The sequence below is a fragment of the Falco biarmicus genome, chromosome Z, assembly GCF_023638135.1.
Source record: "Falco biarmicus isolate bFalBia1 chromosome Z, bFalBia1.pri, whole genome shotgun sequence".
In the NCBI taxonomy this organism is placed as follows: domain Eukaryota; kingdom Metazoa; phylum Chordata; class Aves; order Falconiformes; family Falconidae; genus Falco; species Falco biarmicus.
The window spans coordinates 66,018,970-66,039,262 of record NC_079311.1 but is presented as its reverse complement, the minus strand read 5'-3'; the positions used below and the strand labels follow the sequence as shown (position 1 = coordinate 66,039,262).

The window sequence follows — 20,293 nt, the reverse complement described above, 5'->3', positions numbered from 1 at the left end:
CCAGGCAGGAGAGTTTGCCATGTTGCTTTCTTTCCCAGGAGCAAACAATGAGAAAGCAACTTGGACGTATCTTTTCTTCACCAGTGAAACCACTCTGTTGGTTTGGTCTGGGAGATGAAAGCTTCAGCAGTTTACTGTGGTAGGACTATAAAGTTTTATTAATTTATATTTTTTAACACACATTTACTAGCTGCTTCCTATATTTGCATGTGTTTGTATTTTCATACCACAGTCAAAGGGTTTTAGAATCTGCTTTATCTACTCTGATGTGCTGAACAAGGAAGAGGCGCTGGCATTTTTGTGGTGACACTTGTGAAGGCAGTAGGTGTACTGATGAACTTCTCCATGTACCTCTGACTCAGTTATTGTACAAGATGCACAGGGTTCACAAAACAACTTTGACTCCTTGTGTCAAGTGACCTGCTTCATTTGTTGCAATAAAAATAAATGCCACAGGAAGCTGCAGTGAGTGGTCTTGAGGCTGATGTGCCCAAATGTTTTGTTTAACAACAGGGCTCCTTTTTGGCCACAAAATGAATGTAGGCAAGTAGCTTATTCTGGTTTCTAGCTGTGAGTCCCTCACTTCTTGTGCCTGATTTAAGGCAGAGCCTGGATGCAGGACTGCCAGACATCCACTCCTGTAATTATTTTCACAGATGTTTACATTATCACGCAAGCCAGCTTTAGAACAGGCTGAAGCTAAAAGTGGCAGTGCCACCTCCACTTCTCTGGCTCCATGTTCCTGCCCTCTGCTCTGTGCCTAGAAAGTTCACTGAGGCAGAGTTATGTCTCTGCCAACCTCTGAACAACTTCAGATGCCAGCTGCCAGTTTTGCTGTACTCTACCAGTGATGTTGCTACTCCTCTTGATTTTTCAAGACAACAACCACTTAACAGGAAGCTTAATGATGCTGAAACAGAAACGTCAGACAACAGAAATTAGGAGTTAGGACCCATATTCAGTCTTTTTCAATCTTAATCCCCTCTGCACTTACAAGTCCCTTTTGTAGTGCTAACCTAAAGCGCAGTGACAGCTAGTGATCAGCAGGAAAATGATCCTGTGAAATGTAACATCAAAAAGTGTAAAAGTGTCATCATTGATCAAAGACAGAAGAAAAAGGGATCAAATCAAGACTGTAAAAGAAACCTGGTTTCTGACATTTCCTAAAATACCTGTGTTATATTTTATAATATTTTATAAGTTTATCTTTCTTTAAGCATTCACTTGTATTTTGTATAAGTCTGTTTAAGGAAGGATATGCTGAGAAAATACACATGAAACACCTACCGGTTTAGTCCGTTCTACATGCAGTGTCAGGGAATATGAAAAGTAAATACAGAAGAGTGTTAACCTAAAAGCAAGGGAGTCCACTCCTCCTGAGGCCTGTAGAGGCAAGATCACCTTCTGAGTCAAGGTAAAACTGCAATTATAAGGATTCTCCAGCACAAGATAGTTATTTTGGTTTTGGTCAATGCTGATTTTATTGCTAAAAATGTCTGGACTGGATTATGAAAGGCTGCATGCACTCACATGTGCATGTAAGTGTGTGTCCTCATACATGTGCATATAGAAAGACCAGGAGAGAGTGAGCTTTCTCCTGTTTGCAAAGGAGTGAGTCACCGCCCAGAGAGGGTGGGAAAGGTGGAACCACTGCCCCAGCTATCACTGGAAATGGTGGGATGCCACATGAGTGTATCCTGCCCCAGCTGACTGTGGTGTGGCTCAGCTGCACTGTCCTGAGGAAGGCTGGTCTCGTGCACATACACACACACATATACAAAAATAAACACACACACACTCAGTGCATGCCCGCTCTGGTCCAGGTCATGTCTTAAAGCCACAGTAGAGCTCTAGATTGCTAAGATGATTTAAAAAGTTAGTCAGCTGAATTTTTCCTAACAATCGCAGCTTATTCACTTGCTTCCCTTATTCACTGCCTGACAGCTGCCCAGACATGCGGAATGCTTAAGACTGTATGACTGTCACTTCCCTGCTTGGAAAAAGAAGTCCTGAGGAAAAGCTCTCTTGCAGGCTTGCTCCTCAGCCACAGTGCTGTCTGTGCTGGGAGAGGCACATCCCTGGGGAGGGAATGCCCTTACAACTTACTTTTGCTGTCTGTGCTGAACAACAGTCATAGAAAATACTAGCCTGGTCTGCAAGGATGCGACAGTACTCTGAGCCTTACTCTTTTCCTCGTACTCAGTGCAGGTGGAGTTTTATTTGTTGGTGCTGGTTTGTAATATCTGACCCATTTTCTCTCTGATGACTACCTACCTCCCCCCTACAAAAAGTGGGGTTGTTTGGTTTGGTTTTTTTTTTTTTTGTTATATCCTGAAGGCAACAACCAGCAGAGCCCTGCTCTGTGAAAATAGACCCAGGTTTCAACATGCATTACTTCTGTCCCATTTCAGAACAGTTCGCCTTCAGCCTACTGACTTGCAGCAGCTAGCCTGGGTTTGTCCAGTCATTTATTTAGATCTTAAAATGACAAGACCCCAAACACATTTATTGATTCAAGAGCTGCAAAACTTTGCCATCCAGGAAGGAGCTGCTGTTAAATGACTACTATTGCTGTACCTGTGTGGTGGTTTGGTTTCCATCTTGTTTTGATCAACCCCAAAGCCCAGTCCATCGCTTTTAGCCCTACACCAGACACTCTGCTCACTTGTGCCAATTTATGGGCATAACACTAGTGGCTTCATGGTGAAAAGCTATTCTGAGAGTTTTTGAAACAAAGCCTCAATGATATATGGCTGCCAAAGTTAGCTGTTTCGCAGCTGTAATAGCACACTGTAGGCTGCGTGGCAGCCAAGCTGTCTTTGTTACTGTATTAAGTGAGGTGTGAGTGCCTGGAATGCTACAGGCAGCAAGAGCCCGTCGTGGGTGGCAGCTGCCTTCAGAGTCCTTGAAAGGATATGCTGTGATAACTTGATAAGGTGTTTGCATGTGTTAGAGGGCATGACATCCACACAAGGCTGGGTGATTAGAGCACAATTTTCTTTGGATGCAAGGTGTTCCAAACTGCATAGAAATTGGCGGAAAATATGAAGCACACTGTGTTTTTTCCACAGGGCTCTAATTATTTAATGAGAAGTAGTTTTTCTGCTAATGTCTGATTCAGTTAATGTGATTATACATGCTTTTAGACTGCACCTCAGCTTCCCCAGTCAGGATATACTGTGTTTTGTTAGAGAACCTGACAATCATGACATTGGGATGTGGGTGACATCCCCAGTCTGGGGGCTGGTCTCTGTAAAGCTGGTGTAAATCAGCAAGGATTTATTTTGATGTGTATTTGAAGTTATTTTGGTGTGAATATGGGGTAGGTAAGATGAGTCTTACACATGCTGTTCTTATTCTCTGCAGCTATGTCGACCCAAACACTCCAGATACCATGACAATTTGATCATGGCAAATGGCATTCTTCTGGTTCTCCCTGCTCAAAACTTGTCCGTATGTTTCTGGAACAGAGTTTGCACTTCTGCCAACCACAAGTAAACCCTTTTATATAAAGAAAACACACACAAAAAAGTCTTCTTGTAATAAGATGTCCCACTTCTGCTTGTCAGCAGCAGAAAGCCCCATCAGCCCATTCATGCACTCAGGTTCCACTCCACGACTCTTGTCAGGTTGTTATGGTTCTAGTTCATTGCTACCAAGCAGGGAAGGTCTCTTTTACACAGTGCATAGGATCCTCTATCTAAGGGTTTATGTTAGCGTGCATGAGGGTGATTCTCCCCTTTGTCACATCAGTCTGTGGAGCTATGTTAGCACAGGGGGGTGAGGCACAGGACCCATATATAGTGTGAATAGTGGCATTCCCTGGAGAGGGGTAAATGGCAAAGCCAGCTTCTTTAAATTGCCTGTAGTCAGTCAGAGGTACTGTGGCTGCATTTTCTAAATAACTGAGAAAGCTGATTTTAACATGGGTCTGTTTTTCAGAAATGAGGATTACACCATATGACTGACTGGCATGCCTAAATGAGATGTGTATCCCATAGTGATAGAGTATTTTAAGACTGCATCCTGCCCTTGATGAACAAACTCAATACACATGACGAACAGCGTTTGGCCCCATTTCCTCTTGGTGAAACCTCACACCGTACGAATACAAGTTCTCAATGTTTTTTCCCCTTATGATTCATTTGTCTAAATTCCACTGAAGTTTTTGAGTTATGAAAGCTTAGCAAAGAAGAAAATGAGCTCTTAGTGATTCTCTTATTATGAAGGATTAAATGACTTAATTTTGTAATTAAACCAGGGATACAAGCCAAGTATGTCTGGTTCTGAGATAAACACAGATGCTGAACAAGTTATCGATGTCAGTGAACCATTTCCATGGTAGGAACCTGAGGTGAGTGATTTGAACTGCAGTACATGTACCTTATACCAAAATCTGCAGTGCTTAACCTTGACAAGGCAAAAGCATATAGTATCTTGCACGTGACTTCATTTACATTTCCGATTATATTAAGCAAACAGAAAATACAAAATCCTTCTCTCCCTTCCAAGAAGTCCCCAGTAAGAGAGAAAACTGTAAATCCCAACCACTGGTAAATTTCCCTTTTTGTCTAGCAAAATTTGCAAAACATTTCTTTCTGTAGGACAGGTCGATCAGGACCAGACCAACTGCAACTAGACTAAATGTGCTTCAGGAGGTCTTAGTAAGATACCAGTAGAGATCCTTGGTCTGCAGTGTGGCACCCAAACAAGTTATTGCAAGGTGAGGCAGGGTGTGAAGTAGACTCACAGGAGTGCACACGTCCATGTGTACAGCCCACCATGAACACAGAGCACTTTACTCTTTTCTCACTCAGAGCAGGAAAAACTGCTTCACATTTACTGTAGGCTTTTATGGCACATGAAGCAAGTGGTGTGCTATAAATTCATGTCTTTTCTTATCTTCCAGCACCTTGTTCTTATGCCCATAACTTGAATGCCTTTCCTAGCAGTCCCCTAATCTCATTACTGAGTAACGTGGTGTATTGGGTCCCTGACCCCCAGGTTATTTCAGGATGCTGCAGAGTGGTTGCAGCTGGAGATCTTGAGCTGCAAAAGTGAATAGATATTGAACTGAGGTTCGATATAGATTAGAGGTCAAGGAACATAGGGCTAGATTTCAAAAATTCATTCTAAAGAATGCTGGAGTTCAGCATTTCTTTGGACCAATGATTCCATTCTGCATAATCAAATGGATTGTAGTTGTTCAGTTGCCCTTAATGAAACTGTTTTCATGCTTCATGAAATTGCTTTTGTTTTATATGTGGATAACCTGGTAGAGAAAAGAGGTATGTTCCACTAGCATCTTCACATCATAAGCACAACAGATGTGCTGAAGGTTCAGATGAGCTGAGAGCAAGTTAACTTTTAACAGGTGGTTTCTAAATAGACTATAGACTTAAAAGTTACACCAATGCTGGTCTATTGATACACATTGGAACTTGCAACTCCGGTATAATATACCTCAAGAATTGAAAAATCAGGGTGTACTGAATTCCATCTCTTTTAATAGCTTCCTGAACTGTGCATTTGTCTTGTGTTTCTAGCTGAATGCCACATATTTTCAAGTTATTTCTATTTCTACTTGAACAGAAAACCTGAGCTTGTAGGCTTTGTTGCACAGTCCTGCCTGTTGCATGCAGAGTGAATGAGTGGGTCAGAACTACATCAAAACTCACATGGTTGGTTGTCTTTTATTTCTTTTTTCAGTAGCCAGGAGTATGATGGCACAGGCAGATGCCGAGTTTCATTTCAGAATCCAGGGTCACTGGCTGGCAGCTCTTCTAGGGCATTCATCCTTGAATTAATGAAACACCAAGACATGAAGTGGTATTTTTGTTCACTGCAGCTGTTGCATCATCATCATCATAATCTATTGTTGTTGTTGTTGTTGTTATGATTATTATTATTATTATCAACACACAGGAGCAGTTAGTTTTCTTCTTAGTAACAGGAAGAGATGGTCTGAGGAACAGCAGTTCAATGAAAGTTCAAGTGGTTACTCACCTAACATGCACAAAAGATCTGAGATGTGGAACCACTTAGATATAGTAGTTAGACCAAGAAATCAATGAGGAGGTGATGAATCTTGGATGAATATTAGATTTATGTGTTAAGCTAGCCATCCGGGAGCTATTTAAACAAATTCAAATCATTTTGTCAACAGATGAAGATAGCAAGTAATCATTCATGGTATGGCTGCTATTCAGAGAGCAGTTGGGTTCCTGTCCTGCCTGTTTCCCCTGTCACATGGAAAACTTCATTCTGAATTTGTGTGGGGAGGCGTGAGCAGAAAAATCAGCCTCCTGGGAATTTACGTTTTTTAATAGCCTGTGAAAAGGGGCTGCTGGAGCCCCTTTTGTGACCCTCCACTTGTCTCCTCTGATGGCTTTCCCTTGGCCTTGTTCCCTGACTAAGCCAGGTGGCTGTGGGAAAGACGGTTTCATGCAGCTCCAGTCTACATTTAGACATGGGTACAGAGCAGAAGTGATACTATAAAAAGTTTCAACTCCAGTGAGAAGTTCAAATCTGCCGCTCATCCTGTAGAACCCTCTAGAGTGCTGCCCTTCCTACTAAGCCCCCTTTTCCCCTCACACACAGGCAGGAAACATTTGCAGACTCTGAAACTGAGGTCACACCTAAGCCCCAGTGACTTTATTTTGCAGGCCCTTCATGGGCAGTAAATAAAGTGCTAATTATAGTTTTTACCTCCAGCTTTGTCAGAAAAGCACATGAAAGGACAGGTGGGGTCTGTGCTACAGAGGGACATCAGAGCTGGGCAGCTGGGGGATCAGCAGAGTGAACCTGTGGAAGTCACTGTCTCAGTGCTCAAGTGGTACAGTTCTTGCATATAGGGAAGAAGCAGTAAAAAAAATCTCATACACTGGGAAAGGACTTCAGAAGGGATACTCTTTGTTTCCCACTCCCCACAACTGCTTCTTCAAAAGGAGGAGAAAGGCTCTGGATATGACTGGCTTGCCCAGACTCTGCTGCTCAGTAGGTTCCTGCTAGATTCATTTCCCCCTCATTCAGCAAGTGCCACATCTACAATCTACACGTCTTTTAAATATCTCCAGGGACTTCCCTGGGCAGCCTGTCCCAATACTTGACAATCCTTTCAGTGAAGAAATTTTTCCTAATAACCAATCTAAATCTCCCCTGGCACAACTTGAGGCCATTTCCTCTCATCCCGTCACTTCTTACCTGGGAGAAGAGATTGACACCCACCTCAACACAACCTCCTGTCAGGTAGTTGTAGAGAGCAATGAAGTCTCCTCTCAGCCTCCTCTTCTACAGGCTAAACAACCCCAGTTCAAGCTGCTCCTCATAAGACCTGTGCTCTGGACCCTTCACCAGCCCCACTGCCCATCTCTGGACACACTCCAGCACCTCAGTGTCCCTCTTGCAGTGAGGGGCCCCACACTGAACACAGGATTTGAGGTCTGGCCTCACCAGTGCTCAGTACAGGGGGAGAATCACGTCATAGGTATCATAGAATCACAGAATGGACCTTAAAGAGCATCTAGTTCCAACTCCCTGCCATGGGCAGGGACACCTTCCACTAGACCAGGTTGCTCAAAGCCCCATCCAGCCTGGCCGTGAACACTGCCAGGGATGGAACATCCACAACTTCTCTGGGCAACCTGTGCCAGTGCCTCACCACCCTCATAGTAAAGAATTTCTTTCTAATAGCTTATGTAAATCTGTCCTCTTTCAGCTTAAAGCCATTAGCCCTATCACTACATGTCATTGTAAAAAGTCCCTCTCCAGCTTTCTTGTAGGCCCCTGTAAGGTACTGGAAGGCTGTTATAAGGTCTCCTTGGAGCCTTCTCTTCTCCAGACTGAATGACCCCAACTGTGTCAGCCTGTCTTTATCTTTGTAGCGGAGATGCTCCAGCCCTCTGATCATCTTCATGGCCCTCCTCTAGACCTGCTCCCACAGGTTCACACCCTTCTTATGTTGGGGGCCTCCAAGCTGAATGCAGTACTCCAAGTGAGGCTTCATGAGAGCAGAGCAGAAGAGGAAAGTCATCCCCCTTGACCTGCTGGCCATGCTTCTTTTGATGCAGCGCAGGATACAGTCAGCTTTCTGGGCTACAAGCACACATTACTGGGAGATGTTGAGCTTCTCGTCCACCAACGCCCCAAAGTCTTTCTCCTCAAGGCAGCTCTCAATCCATTCTCCACCCACCCTGTATTTGTTCTTGGGGTTGCCTTGGCCCAGGTGCAGGACCTTGCACTTGACCTTGTTGAACTTCATGAGTTTCACATGAGCCCACCTTTCAAGCCTGTTGGGGTCCCTCTGCATGGCATCCCTTCACTCCAGTGTGTTGACTGCACCACACAGCTTGGTGTCATTGGAAAACATCCTGAGGGTGCACTCGATCCCAGTGTCCATGTTGCCAACAAAGATGTTAAACAGCACTGGTACCAGAACTGACCCTTGAGGAGCACCACTTGTCACCGCTCTCCACTTCCCTAGTCCTGCTTGCCACACGGTTTCTCCTACAAGCCAGGATGCTGTTGGCTTTATTGGCCACCTGGGCACACTGCTGCCTCATGTTCAGCTGGCCACCAACCAGCAACCCCAGGTCCTATTCCACTGGGCAGCTTTCTGGCTGCTCTTCCCCAGGCCTGTAGCTTTACATGGAGTTGTTGTGACCCAAGTGCAGGACCTGAGACTTCACCTTGTTGCATCTCAAGATAGCATAACATTGGCCTTTACATAATCTATCCGGTGTCTGCCATAATGGTGGGATATATCTTGGAGAGCTGTGAACAGAGTGGGCAAACAGAGCATGGCATGCTAGCCAGGACATGGCATGGCAGTTTGTGCAGCAGTTCACGAAGAAAAAACAGTCACCCCACCAACTAAAGAGGTGAGTTCAGTTGGTGGTCATGAGCCCTTCAGAAGGAGCTTAGCTGTGGTATCCACTTGGCAGAAAGCTATGTGCTCTGCACTTGCCAGAATGGATGTGGCAATCCAGACAGAGGAGGACAGTATTGGGCTTCCCTGTGACAAGCTGTGGGACGACATGGGGTGCTAGCAAGAGCCTTCAGCCTGTTGATCTGGGATATTCTCGGTACACTGCAGCACACTTGAAATCTTACAGAGATAAGTCAGGGGCTCCTGAGGGGCCAACAGGGAACCACCAGTGAAATACCTCGAAGGAATTAAGGGGTGTTCCTCTAAGAAGGTGATACAGCTGACAGCCCAGCTTGAAGTGCCTCTACACCAATGCACACAGCATGGACAACAAACAGGAGGAGCAGGAAGCTACCACACTGCTAGAAAACTATGACTGAATTGCCATTACAGAAACTTGGTGGGACAAATCTGATGACTGCAGTGTAGCTATTGATGGCTACAGGATGTTCAGAAGGAACAGGTGAGAAGAAGGGGTGGAGGGGTTATCTTCTACATCAAAAAATGGACAGAGTGTCTCTGAAGAATAGTTATGAGCAGGCTGGAAGCTTATGAGTAAGAATTGGAGACCAGAGAAACAAAAGGAATCTTGTGGATGGTGTTTGCTACAGATCGTCTGATCAAGGGGAGCCTGTTAATGAAACCTTCTTACTCCAGCAACAGGAGGCATTGCTCTCACAGCCTCTCACCCTGCTGTGGGACTTCAACCACCCCGACATCTGCTGGAAAAGTAGCATGGCAAGTTGTAGGCAATCCAGGAGACTCCTGGAGTGCATTGAGGATACTTTCTTAAGCCATGTAATAGACAGACCTGCAAGAGGGGATGTGATACTGGACCTATTGGTCACCAACACAAGGGAGCTAATTGGTGATGTCAAGATCAGAGGCAGCCTGAGCTGCAGTGATCATGCATTGGTAGATTTCACAGTCCTGAGGGATATGGATCAGGCAAAGGAAAAAGTCAGGACCCTGAATTTCAAGAAAAAAACTTTCAGCTGTTCAAGGAGTTAGTTAAGAAGACCAAGTTACTCTACAGCTTATTTGCCTCAGTCTTCACTGGCAATCTCTCCACACTTCTCGAGTGGATGGACTACAATGCAGGGTCTTCAGAGTCCCTCCCACTGTAAAAGAAGGTCAGGTTCTTGACCACCTGAGGAACATGAACATACACAAGTTTATGGGACCTGATGAGACGCATCCCAGAGTCATGAAGGAATGTTAGTTGCCAAGCCACTTGCCATTGTATTTGAAAATTCCTGACAGTCAGGTGAAGCCCCTGGTGGCTGCAAAAAGGGAAACATTGCTCCCATTTTTAAGAAGGGTAGAAAGGACAACCCTGGGAATTACCAACCTGTCAGCCTCAGCTCTGTGCCTGGGCAGATCATGGAACAGACCCTCCTAGAAGATACACAAAAGCACATGGAAGACAGAGAGGTGATTCAAGACAGTCAGCATGGCTTCACCAAGTGTAAGCCTTGCCTGACCAATTTACTGGCCTTCTATGATGGAGTGACTACATCAGTGGAGAAGGGAAGAGCTATGGCTGTCATCTATCTGGACTTCTGTAAGGCCTTTGACACAGTCCACCACAACATCCTTCTTTCTAAATTGGAGAGACAACTTTGATGGATGAGAAACTATTTGGATGGTTACATCCAGAGAGTAGCGGTCAATGGCTCTGTCCAGATGGAGATCGGTGACAAGTTGTGTCCCTCAGGGGTCCATACTGGGGCAAGTACTGTTTAATAGCTTCACCAGTTACATAGACAGTGGAATCAAGTGCACCCTCAGCTGATTTGCAGACGACACCAAGCTGAGTGGTGCAGTTGACATGCCTGAGGGATGGGATGCCATTCAGAGGGACCTGGACAAGCTTAAGAGGTGAGCCCATATGAACCTCATGAGGTTCAACAACGCCAAGTGCAAGGTCCTGTACCTGCAACCCCTGGTATTAATACAGGCTGGGGGGTGAAGGAATTGAGAGCAGCCCAGTGGAGAAGGACTTGGGGGTACTGGTGGATGAAAAGCTGGACATGAGCTAGCAATGTGTGCTCGCAGCCCAGAAAGCCAACCGTATCCTGAGTGCATCGAAAGAAGTGTGGCCAGCAGGTCAAGGGAAGTGGTTCTGACCCTCTACTCCACTGTCGTGAGACCCTCACCTGGAGCACTGCACCCAGCTTTGGAGTCCCCAGAACATGGGAGACTGTTGGAACAGATCCAGAGGAGGGTCATGAAAATGATCACAGGAATGGAGCGCATCTCCTGTGGCACAAGGTGTAATGGTTTTAAACTAAAGTAGTTTCAGACTAGAAATAAGGAGGAAAGTCTTTACTGGGAGGGTCATGAAACACTGAAACATGTTGCCTAGAAAGGCTGTGGATGCCCCATCCCTGAAAAGATTCAACATCAGATTGGATGGGGCTCTGATCTAGTTGAAGATGTCCCTGCTCACTGCAGGAGCAGTTGGACTAGATGACCTTTAAAGATTACTACATGACCTTTAAAGGTCCCTTCCGGCCCAAACCATTCTGTGATTCTGTGATTGTAAATATTACTTTTTGTAGCAAAGATGGTACCTTTTGTGTGCCTGCCAGAACTGGTGGTTGATCACAACAGTAATGATGCATACAGACCAGGATGCTGAATTTGCTGCTACACGCTACAACTTTTTTGAGTTGTGCTGCAGAGCCACTTGAGTTGTGTGCCCATAATTTTTAATTTAGCTCAGACGAATGTGGATTTGTTTCTAACTGCAGAATTAAACATGATGCATTATGAGCTCTTTAGTAATACAAATGTGTTAAATGGTCTCTGTAACCCAGAAGGTTAAACACTTGCCACCCTCTTGACTGGAAGAGGACAATGCTGAGAACTTTCAGAGGTATCAGGATTTAAAAGACTTAATCCAGAAATATTGAAGGGGTTATTTGGAAGATCTGCTTTGGTTAATTCAATGTGTATGGCATTGTTGCTTATCCAGCATCTCCCTGTACCTCACCTTCTTCTGCAGCATGGCCACCACTGGTATTAATCTTTTCCATCTCGTGGATGAGTGTTAAAGAATGTGGTCAGGGGTGAAGGACTGCCAACATGAATGAGGCTGTAGAAGTTTTACTGTTCAGTTGCAGACTGACTTTTAAACTGACTTTGTAAGTGTGTGGGTGGTCCTGGCTCTGAACGTGTCTAAGAAAAAAATGTTCCTGTTCAGAGGCAGAATGAACTTGCATCCTTGTTTTTCCTAACACATTTCAGATATGTGGCATCAAGCACCACAAGCCAGCTACTTTCAGATGTCACTGTAGCATAATTTACAATAATGCAGCCAGACTGATTTTGCTATAATCATTAATTGTGTAGGACTGTTTGCTACCTTCCCTGTGGACCTCAATTATTTAAATATTAGAGGCTCAGACTGCATTCTAGATTGCAATTTTGTCTTTCAAACAACAGAGAGACCAAAATCAGTTTTAAGATTCATCATTAAATATGGTGAATTATTTTTAAAGCAGCTGCTATCACCAGAAGACACTTAATGGGAGAACATCCAAGCAATGGTGATCTAGGCAGATCTGTAGGACACAGATCTATAAATTCAGCAAAAGTGTTTCAGTCTGTTTGTACTAACAACTGGTCTAACACTGATCTTGTATAGGCTGATACAAATACATGAATCCTTATGGCTATGAACAGTAAGGCTTTAATACTAAAATGTATTTAGCTCTCCAATTGTAATTGGTTATTTCCAGCTTTCCTTTCCTTTTTTGAAAACCTTATATATGAGAAAATAGCAAAGCTGGCAACAAAGTTTGGTGTCTTTGCCTTTGGAAATATGAATATTGAAGTGTAGTCTTCTGTGTGAGTCCTGGCACCAGTAACGGTAACAGGCATTTCAGGCAGCTATGACTGTGCCCAAACGTGTGCTCACCTTCCCTCAGTGAGTGTAGCAGCTGTGGAACAAGGTGTCAGGGATGTTACTGTGGACACCTGCACTGGCTTCATTTGCCACTGTTTTGACAGAAAGTCTCAAGTGTCCCTGGTAATTTGAGAAGTGACAATATTGTTCCTTATGGCCTTACCTGCAAAATAACTTTAAAAGTAACTTAGAAATACTGCCTTTACAAGAAAAAAATTCTGGAAAAGTCTGAGGAAGTGGTTTTATGAGGGACATTTGGACATTATGTGTAAAAGGGACAAGCACTGTAACAGTTTCTGTAGCAGCAGTCAAAGAGGGGATTTCAGTTTTCTGAACCTTGGGAAGAAGTAATTTTCTCCTAAAGAAAGACAAAAAGTGACGATAAGAGGGACAGGTTGTTGTAGCTCTAACTGACCTAAATGTACTGAACTATTTCATTCTTTTGCCCCAAAAGAATTTTATTCCACTGTCACAGTAATTTTGTTTTATGACTAAGGTTATCTTGTTAATGAGCCTGCAGTTTGGTTTCCAGTAATGAACCAAGTCTCGCTCAAAGTGATGTCTGTAAAAAGGTAGAGACAAGAATGCACACAGCTGGGAAAATTTCCACTAAGATGTCTCTCAAATGTTCATTATAATTTCTCATTACTCTTCCAGGCCTACTTGCAATACAACTGTAAAAGATAAATAATTTCCCAAAGGCATGAAGTTGCTGTTCTATTTTGATTCCTCAACCATAGTACTATTTTCGGGAGAGCTGTTTTTGTAGAGTTACAATCAAGAAATAACACCTTCCTTTGCCTCAGATAGGACTTCACTGGTGTTTGCTTGGGGTAATATTAATGTGCTGGGTGTCAACTGTTCTGTTCAAATGGTTCACACTGCTGTTCAGCAAATGTGGAAGAATTCAAGGTGTTTTGGAAAAAGGGAGGTACTCACCTCCCTATAACAGCTTCAACAGTGAAAATAAACTTTGCCTTCAACTTCTACTGTGAACTGAGACAGGAAAAAGGTGAAGGAAAAGAAAGAGACCACAGTTACTCAAAAAGAGAACAGCAGACTTGGAAGAATGACAAAATGACACTTACTATTTGTACATAGCATTTGGAAAAAGAAACAACAACGACAAAAGCAAAAAGGCAAGAAAACAGAGAATGTTCACAGTTCTGCACTGAATAGTTTCTTTGTCTGGCAGCATTCTTACAGGAACCCACAACTACCCAGGCAAAAACCAATCTTGACATAGCTGTAAATGCAGTAGCACTACATATTTTTTAAAAAATAAGGTCTGTCCTTTTTGCCATTCCCATTCCCTCAAAGGGAATTTCTTGTGTATTTGTTACTTTACTGACATTTTCACTTTCTTCTGATGCTGGGTGAATGACCCTGTTTCATCAAAATAATGGTTGTAAGAAAGGGTGCTTGCAAATGCAGTATTTTTAACAAGAAGAATCATTCTAGTCATGCATAACAACTCCATTTCAATTTAAGGAATTAATTTTCATTAAGAACTCAGTTTATATCAGACAAAATTTTTCACTGTAGCTGAGTGGTTTGGTTGTGATAGCATTCACTACTACTGAGTGGTGTTGATCTAGGGAAAAGGAAAAGACATTCTTTCTTCTGTCATTTGGATATAAGCAGTAACAGAAAACAAATATGTCACTAAGTTACACCCCAACAATGAAATAAGTGAAGCTCCTCTTTCATATTGCTTTGAGTGCTTCAACGTAAGAGAATAAACTGATACTGAAAATCATAAAAATTCTGGTGTCCCTATCTGATATTATTGTACAAGCAAGAAGTCCCACAGCAAATCTAGGCAGAGCCTTGCTAACAGATGGAAGAAAGACAACGAGGAAAATTCTTCTTGTTTAGAGATAGGAACTTCTGTTTATTGGTCTGGGTGAAGATAACCTATTTAAAGATGGCACCTGGTAGTTAAATATCCACAAAGACTTCTGTTAAGACACAGCTTCCCTAGGGACAAAAGTGTGCTTACTTCCCATAGAAAGTGAGGACAATTTATCAGCTAGACATGCCTAAGTTAAGCAAGTTTTCCCTCTGTCTCAGGCTTTTTCACAGGAAGGACAGGAGAAATATTGTCTTCACAGGTAACAATTCTAGTTGTCTTGTTACTGTACATACGTCACTGTGCTAATAGCTCATACAAAAATGTGTCGCCAGAAGCTGCCAATCTGAAGGGGCCTGGAGGGAAAGCTGGAGGACACTTCGTCTTCACACAGCCCAAAGAAGCTTAGTCCTCAGCACCTGCAAGTCTGCATGTCAAACACGTAATTCTTTGTTTGCTGCCCACCCTATAAAATATGTGGTTATGCAGATGCAAAATTAATTTATTACTAATAACAAAGAACAACCAAGTGGCAGTTTTTGCTGCAACTTACCTCAGCTTCTGCAGAGGAGCCCAAGCTAGCCCTGAGGGACCTGATTCACACTTCTGAGCCCAGGACCCCATGGTGGCCCAGTGCTTCCCCTGCCCTTCAGGACCTCTCTGCACCACACTGCACCATGACATGCAGATGGTCTGTGTCTGCTCCAGGACTCCCAGCTGGCAGTAATATCCCACAGCATGTACCAACATGTCTGAGCATGTTTTCAGATGTTAAAGAACAGTATCTAAACTAGCTTTACTGCTATATGCAGGACACAGATAAGCCTGCCTCTTCAGTTCCTTCTGCCACTTACTCTGTAGGTACGTAGTATAAACTGCAGCTTAACTTAATCAGGAGCAGCTCCAGCATGATGTGTAGGGGGCAGACAGATTTCCTGAGATGCTTCTGCCTCTGCCTTGCTGCACTGGTGCCAGGAGCAGCCACAAGAGCCCACAGGGGCCCTGGCTGTCTTCCATACACTCATCTTTTCATACATACATTGAAAAACTAACAGTGGCACCAGGCACAGCCTCAGAGGGCCTTTTTATGTCAGGTTCCTGCAAGGTTGCTCTCCATTCCCATGGCACATTTTTTTTATGGTTATGTTCTCAGCATTTCCTGAGGCAGTGGTAGTCCTACCCTTAGAGTGGCCTCTGCTGAAACACCATTTTGTAGTACTGTATTGCCATTGCCTTGAAAGCCTTCTCAGGCCTGTCCTTTAAGCTGGAAATATTCTTGTGTGCTGGTCTGAAAGTAGTGCCTTTAATTGCCCTCAAATTTCTCCTTGTGAGGTACAAGGTGCCTCCAGAAAACTGCTGTACAGGGATGGCGGAACAGAAAGTCAATGTGATAATTTCACAGGTCTGAGCAAAAAAGGAAAAGACTGTCAAGTGAGAGGTGCTGAGTACCGGACACTTTGTTATTTCCCCAAACTGGGACAAAAAATTTTATTCTTTGATGCCTTCCTCATGAAAGAAAATAATTGTTTCTAAAAGTGGTATCAAAATGGCTACCTTTGATTTTGCTGTTTGCATCTGTTGCACAATAACCACTCTCAGGAAATTTTCAGCCAGGGCTAATCATTGATATCTCCTGTTGATTAAGGACACTTTGACTCCAAGTCTTTTTTAGGTTTAATACACTTTCACAAATGCACACAAAAGAGCCTAAGTCCATGATTTGGTGCTTAGGGGCATTTCATAGTAGCGAACCATCCCACCACTTCTCTTCCTGAAGACTACAATTTTTTCCCCTTGTTAACATTTGAGCCTGTGAGCAGTTTGGAGGTGGATGCTTCTCATACAGGCCAAGATTTCCAGGAAAGACCAAAGATTATGGAGGTCAAATGACAGATACTTTAAAAGGAGGGGACTTTCAGTGGGTGTTCTGCACTTCAGAACAAGCGAGGTGGCTACACCAAGGCCACAAAACAAGAAAGCACTATACTTTATTCAGCTTCTTAAATCTTGGAGGATCTGTTGCAAATCCAAAACAAATCCCCAGAAGTCACTTGGCTATGCAGAACTAGCTGAGGGAAAAAAGGAAGGCAATTGGACTGTTTATTTAAACTAACACCTGCTTTTCTTTTTTTTTTTTTTCCCAACTTTTTATTGAAAGGAAACTGCTGCAGGGAGGGACCTTTATCCTGAGGATCCTATCACATCTAGTGTTGCACACAAAGCTTAGGCTGGAAAGTGGCAAAAACAGATGCAAAATTTGCAATAATATCAACCCATGACCTGTCACTATTTTGCTGACAGAGAGAAAAAGAGCTGCTCCAAGAGGAAGTAATGCCTTTTGCAGTCAGAAGAAGAGGTAGTTGACACCAGTCCTGACCAGAGCAGAAGTTTGCTTTTAGCCACAACTAGCTCCTCGTAGGAAATGGTGGCATTTTGCAGGCCCATCCCAGTGCAGTGGAAAAATCTGATCCTGCTTGGAGTGTGTAACAGCTTTGTGCTGTTTCTTAATGTGAGTCAGGCGCATCCAAATTTCTGGCATCAGCTGAGGTTCCCCCAGAAGGTTTATTCTGAGCTCCCTGTGCAATGAAGTAAGAGGGGTGCATATGTCAGTGTATTAAAGGTTCTGCGTGCTGTGAAACCCAGTTAAGGAAGTTTCTCACAGGCTTCCCATGCTCCAGCAACCCCACAATGGCACAAAAGCCTGGTGAGAAGCATGGCTTTGATTTCAGCTGACAAGTAATAGAGCTTTAAGTCAAATTTACCTCTCTTTAAAGCATAATTTAGCAGATTGCTGTTCACTCTTGTTATTTCAGTGATGCAGAACAGAAGAGCACCAATTCAAAGATCAGGAGCTGCCTCATTATGAACTCTTACTGAAACTGAAAATACTCCCTAACAATTAGATGACTGCTTAGATGCTGCCATATAGATAACAAATAATGGAGTACAGGCAATTATCTCTCACACCGGTATTGATAACACAGACACTTTCTGCACACCTTGAACTGCTAATAATTCACTATAAGCTCACACAGTTCAAGCATGCCTCATTGGATCTCAATGTTGATTAAGAGGATATCATCTAATCATCAAAATATGTTTTTCCACTGAACAGCTTGATTGATGAACATGTTTTAGAAGATGATTACTCTCTGTCAAAAAGCCTACGGTTTCAAGTGAAAAAAAAGCATGTTGCATGAATTTACTGATATACTATAATAAATATTTCTAGATATGTCTGGTTTTTTTACATCCACTCCTTTAGCACAAATTGAGGTAGAAAACTGGAATATCAGCACTGGACACAGTGAGGCTTTATTCAAAAACAGAAGTAGCTAAAGAGGAAAACTTAGTATGCTGCACTTTTGTATGTCTGAAACCAACTACACATAGGTAAATTCTTACAGTTCAGGATCCATTTATATCTTAAGATCTCTCCTCTATCTGACAACAGGGATATCAGTTGGGATCGTGGGTTCAGGACATAGGTGCTTATTGACCAGAAAATGCATATTTGACCTGACAAGGAAAGGCTAAATTTTCTCACAGTAAAGTGTGTTTTTTTAAAAAATCATCTAAGTTCCTTGAGAACCATGATTAAGGTGATTGTTTGCCCAGAAAAAAATAATACTGCCAGAAAGACTGAATTCTAATTAAAAAGAAGCGTTTATGTTTGCATTCCAATGAATTTATTCCTCAGTATTGCTTGGTTCTCACCCAAGAAGAACAATAAGATGTATTGGTAGATATGTTAGTCAACTCCGAGAAAAGCTCAGGTTTCAGCTACGCCCATTTAATGGTACTTGAGGATCAGAATAAACCAACTAAGATGTAATTTTATAGTAATGAAATGTTATTTTTGTTGAGAGTAGAGCAATCAATAATACACGGGTTTTAATGGTCAGTACTAACTCCCTCTGGCTTCTTACACATCTAAAAACTATCAAAATGCCGAAGCCACTCATTAACAGTTCAAACTGAATGAATTATTGACATGAAGGAGCAATCCATATTATTAACCGCTGCAGTTAAATGCAACGAGGACTGAATCCTAATGGTTTACCCATTTAAAATGGACAAATTTAACAATTGTTTATTTCCAAAGCTTGACCAACAGTGAAAAGTTCAGATCAGCGGCATTTTGGCATAGGCAGAAGTTGATTTAAAAGCTGTTAACAGGATGCCAGACATAATATTTCACTGTACCTTGTACAAACACTATTTTCCCTAACTGCCATAGAGTAATTTTAGAATTAAAAAACCAGCCTCCACAATATAAAATGTCAAGAAGGGCAGTTTATTATTGTTACAAACAAGTTATGAATGTGGAAACTCAAGCATGATTTAAATGACTGTACCAATTCACAGCAGAATCCCATCCAGAAATGTTCCCTTGTTTCAGCCTAATGGTCAGGTAAGTGGATTTGTATTTCTCACTACCAGTATTTATTATTCTTTATTTATCTTTCTCACCTACAGCCTTCCAGAAGTATTCAATTATAGCGACAGAGAGAGAGAAGAAGTAGAATATGCTGACTTCCATTGGTATTCCAGTCAGTGTTACCAGCTTGGTCCAGATACAACTTTCATTTCCTACCTGTTGCTATGAAAGCAGAGAAATGGTACAACACACCTTTTCTATTGGAGTAACACAAAAGAATATTCACCAGAGCACTCCATCAACAGTGGAATGTCAGTCCATCTGGAAATTTGTTTGCCATGTGAAAGAGGGACAGAGAAAAGGATAGACGCATAGCAGGCAGATTCAAAAAAGACCTGAATATCATTGTTTCAGAATGAACAGTGCAAGAACTAAGCTCCCTCCCAGGAATTTGTGCAGCCAGTACTTATGCAGCAGATAACCTCAGCTGACCTTTCTAGCATTCAAAGGGTAATGGCTTTGCTGAGATGAACCAGTATCGAACAATTTTTCCAGTGTGTCAGGCAAAACAAACTCTTGGTTGACACTATCTCTGCTGTCTTCCTTCACCTTACGTAGCTGTGGCAGAAGCATATGAGAGACCAGTTGCAAGCAAATGCTTTGCTAGTTTCGTTCGGATTCCATTACATCCTTCTTTCATTATATCTGAACAATAACTTGTTCTAAACCTGCCTGATGGGGGATGGGAAAAGTGATTAACCTTTAAATATTTGGTGTCATAGTATAATTGGTGTCCCCCTTTCCCCCTTCATGACTATTTCAAATGCATGCTATTAAAATCTCTTTATTACCTCAGGATTTATTTCTAACTTATTCTAAACCAAACAGTTTCAGAGACAGGTAAGTTTCCCAGTGCCAACAGTGTAGTTATTTCTCACCTGTTTGCAAACCCCAAGAACTTTAAAGCAGAAGAATTAATAGTTAACTGCCTTCTAAACCTTATGTTGCCTAGGATATTACTCTTAGCAGATGTAGAGTAATACATGTTTCATTACAACACAATTATCTGAACTCTGGCTCGAATCAAGAAACCACTAGTTTTCTTACGGCCTCAAAGAATAAACACATTTTCTTCGGGAAAAAAAAAAAAAGTACATATTGCTCAGCTTCAGCTAGGCCCACGATATGCCTTCTATATTTTTATTACTACTATTTTTGTAT

At 42.6% G+C, this 20,293-nt stretch overlaps 1 protein-coding gene and 1 long non-coding RNA gene across 2 annotated transcripts in view; one reads left to right on the top strand and one right to left on the bottom strand.

Annotated features, from left to right (window-relative positions):
* The window catches only part of GPBP1 (GC-rich promoter binding protein 1), a 292,889-nt gene that overhangs the window by 17,853 nt on the left and 254,743 nt on the right, over positions 1-20,293 (top strand). The gene's annotated exons all lie outside the window — the stretch shown is intronic.
* Positions 5,360-20,293, bottom strand: part of LOC130142519 (uncharacterized) — a 43,467-nt gene continuing 28,533 nt past the window's right edge. The window contains exon 3 of the long non-coding RNA XR_008819435.1: positions 5,360-5,797. This is a non-coding gene — a long non-coding RNA (uncharacterized LOC130142519). The remainder of the gene's footprint in view (positions 5,798-20,293) is intronic.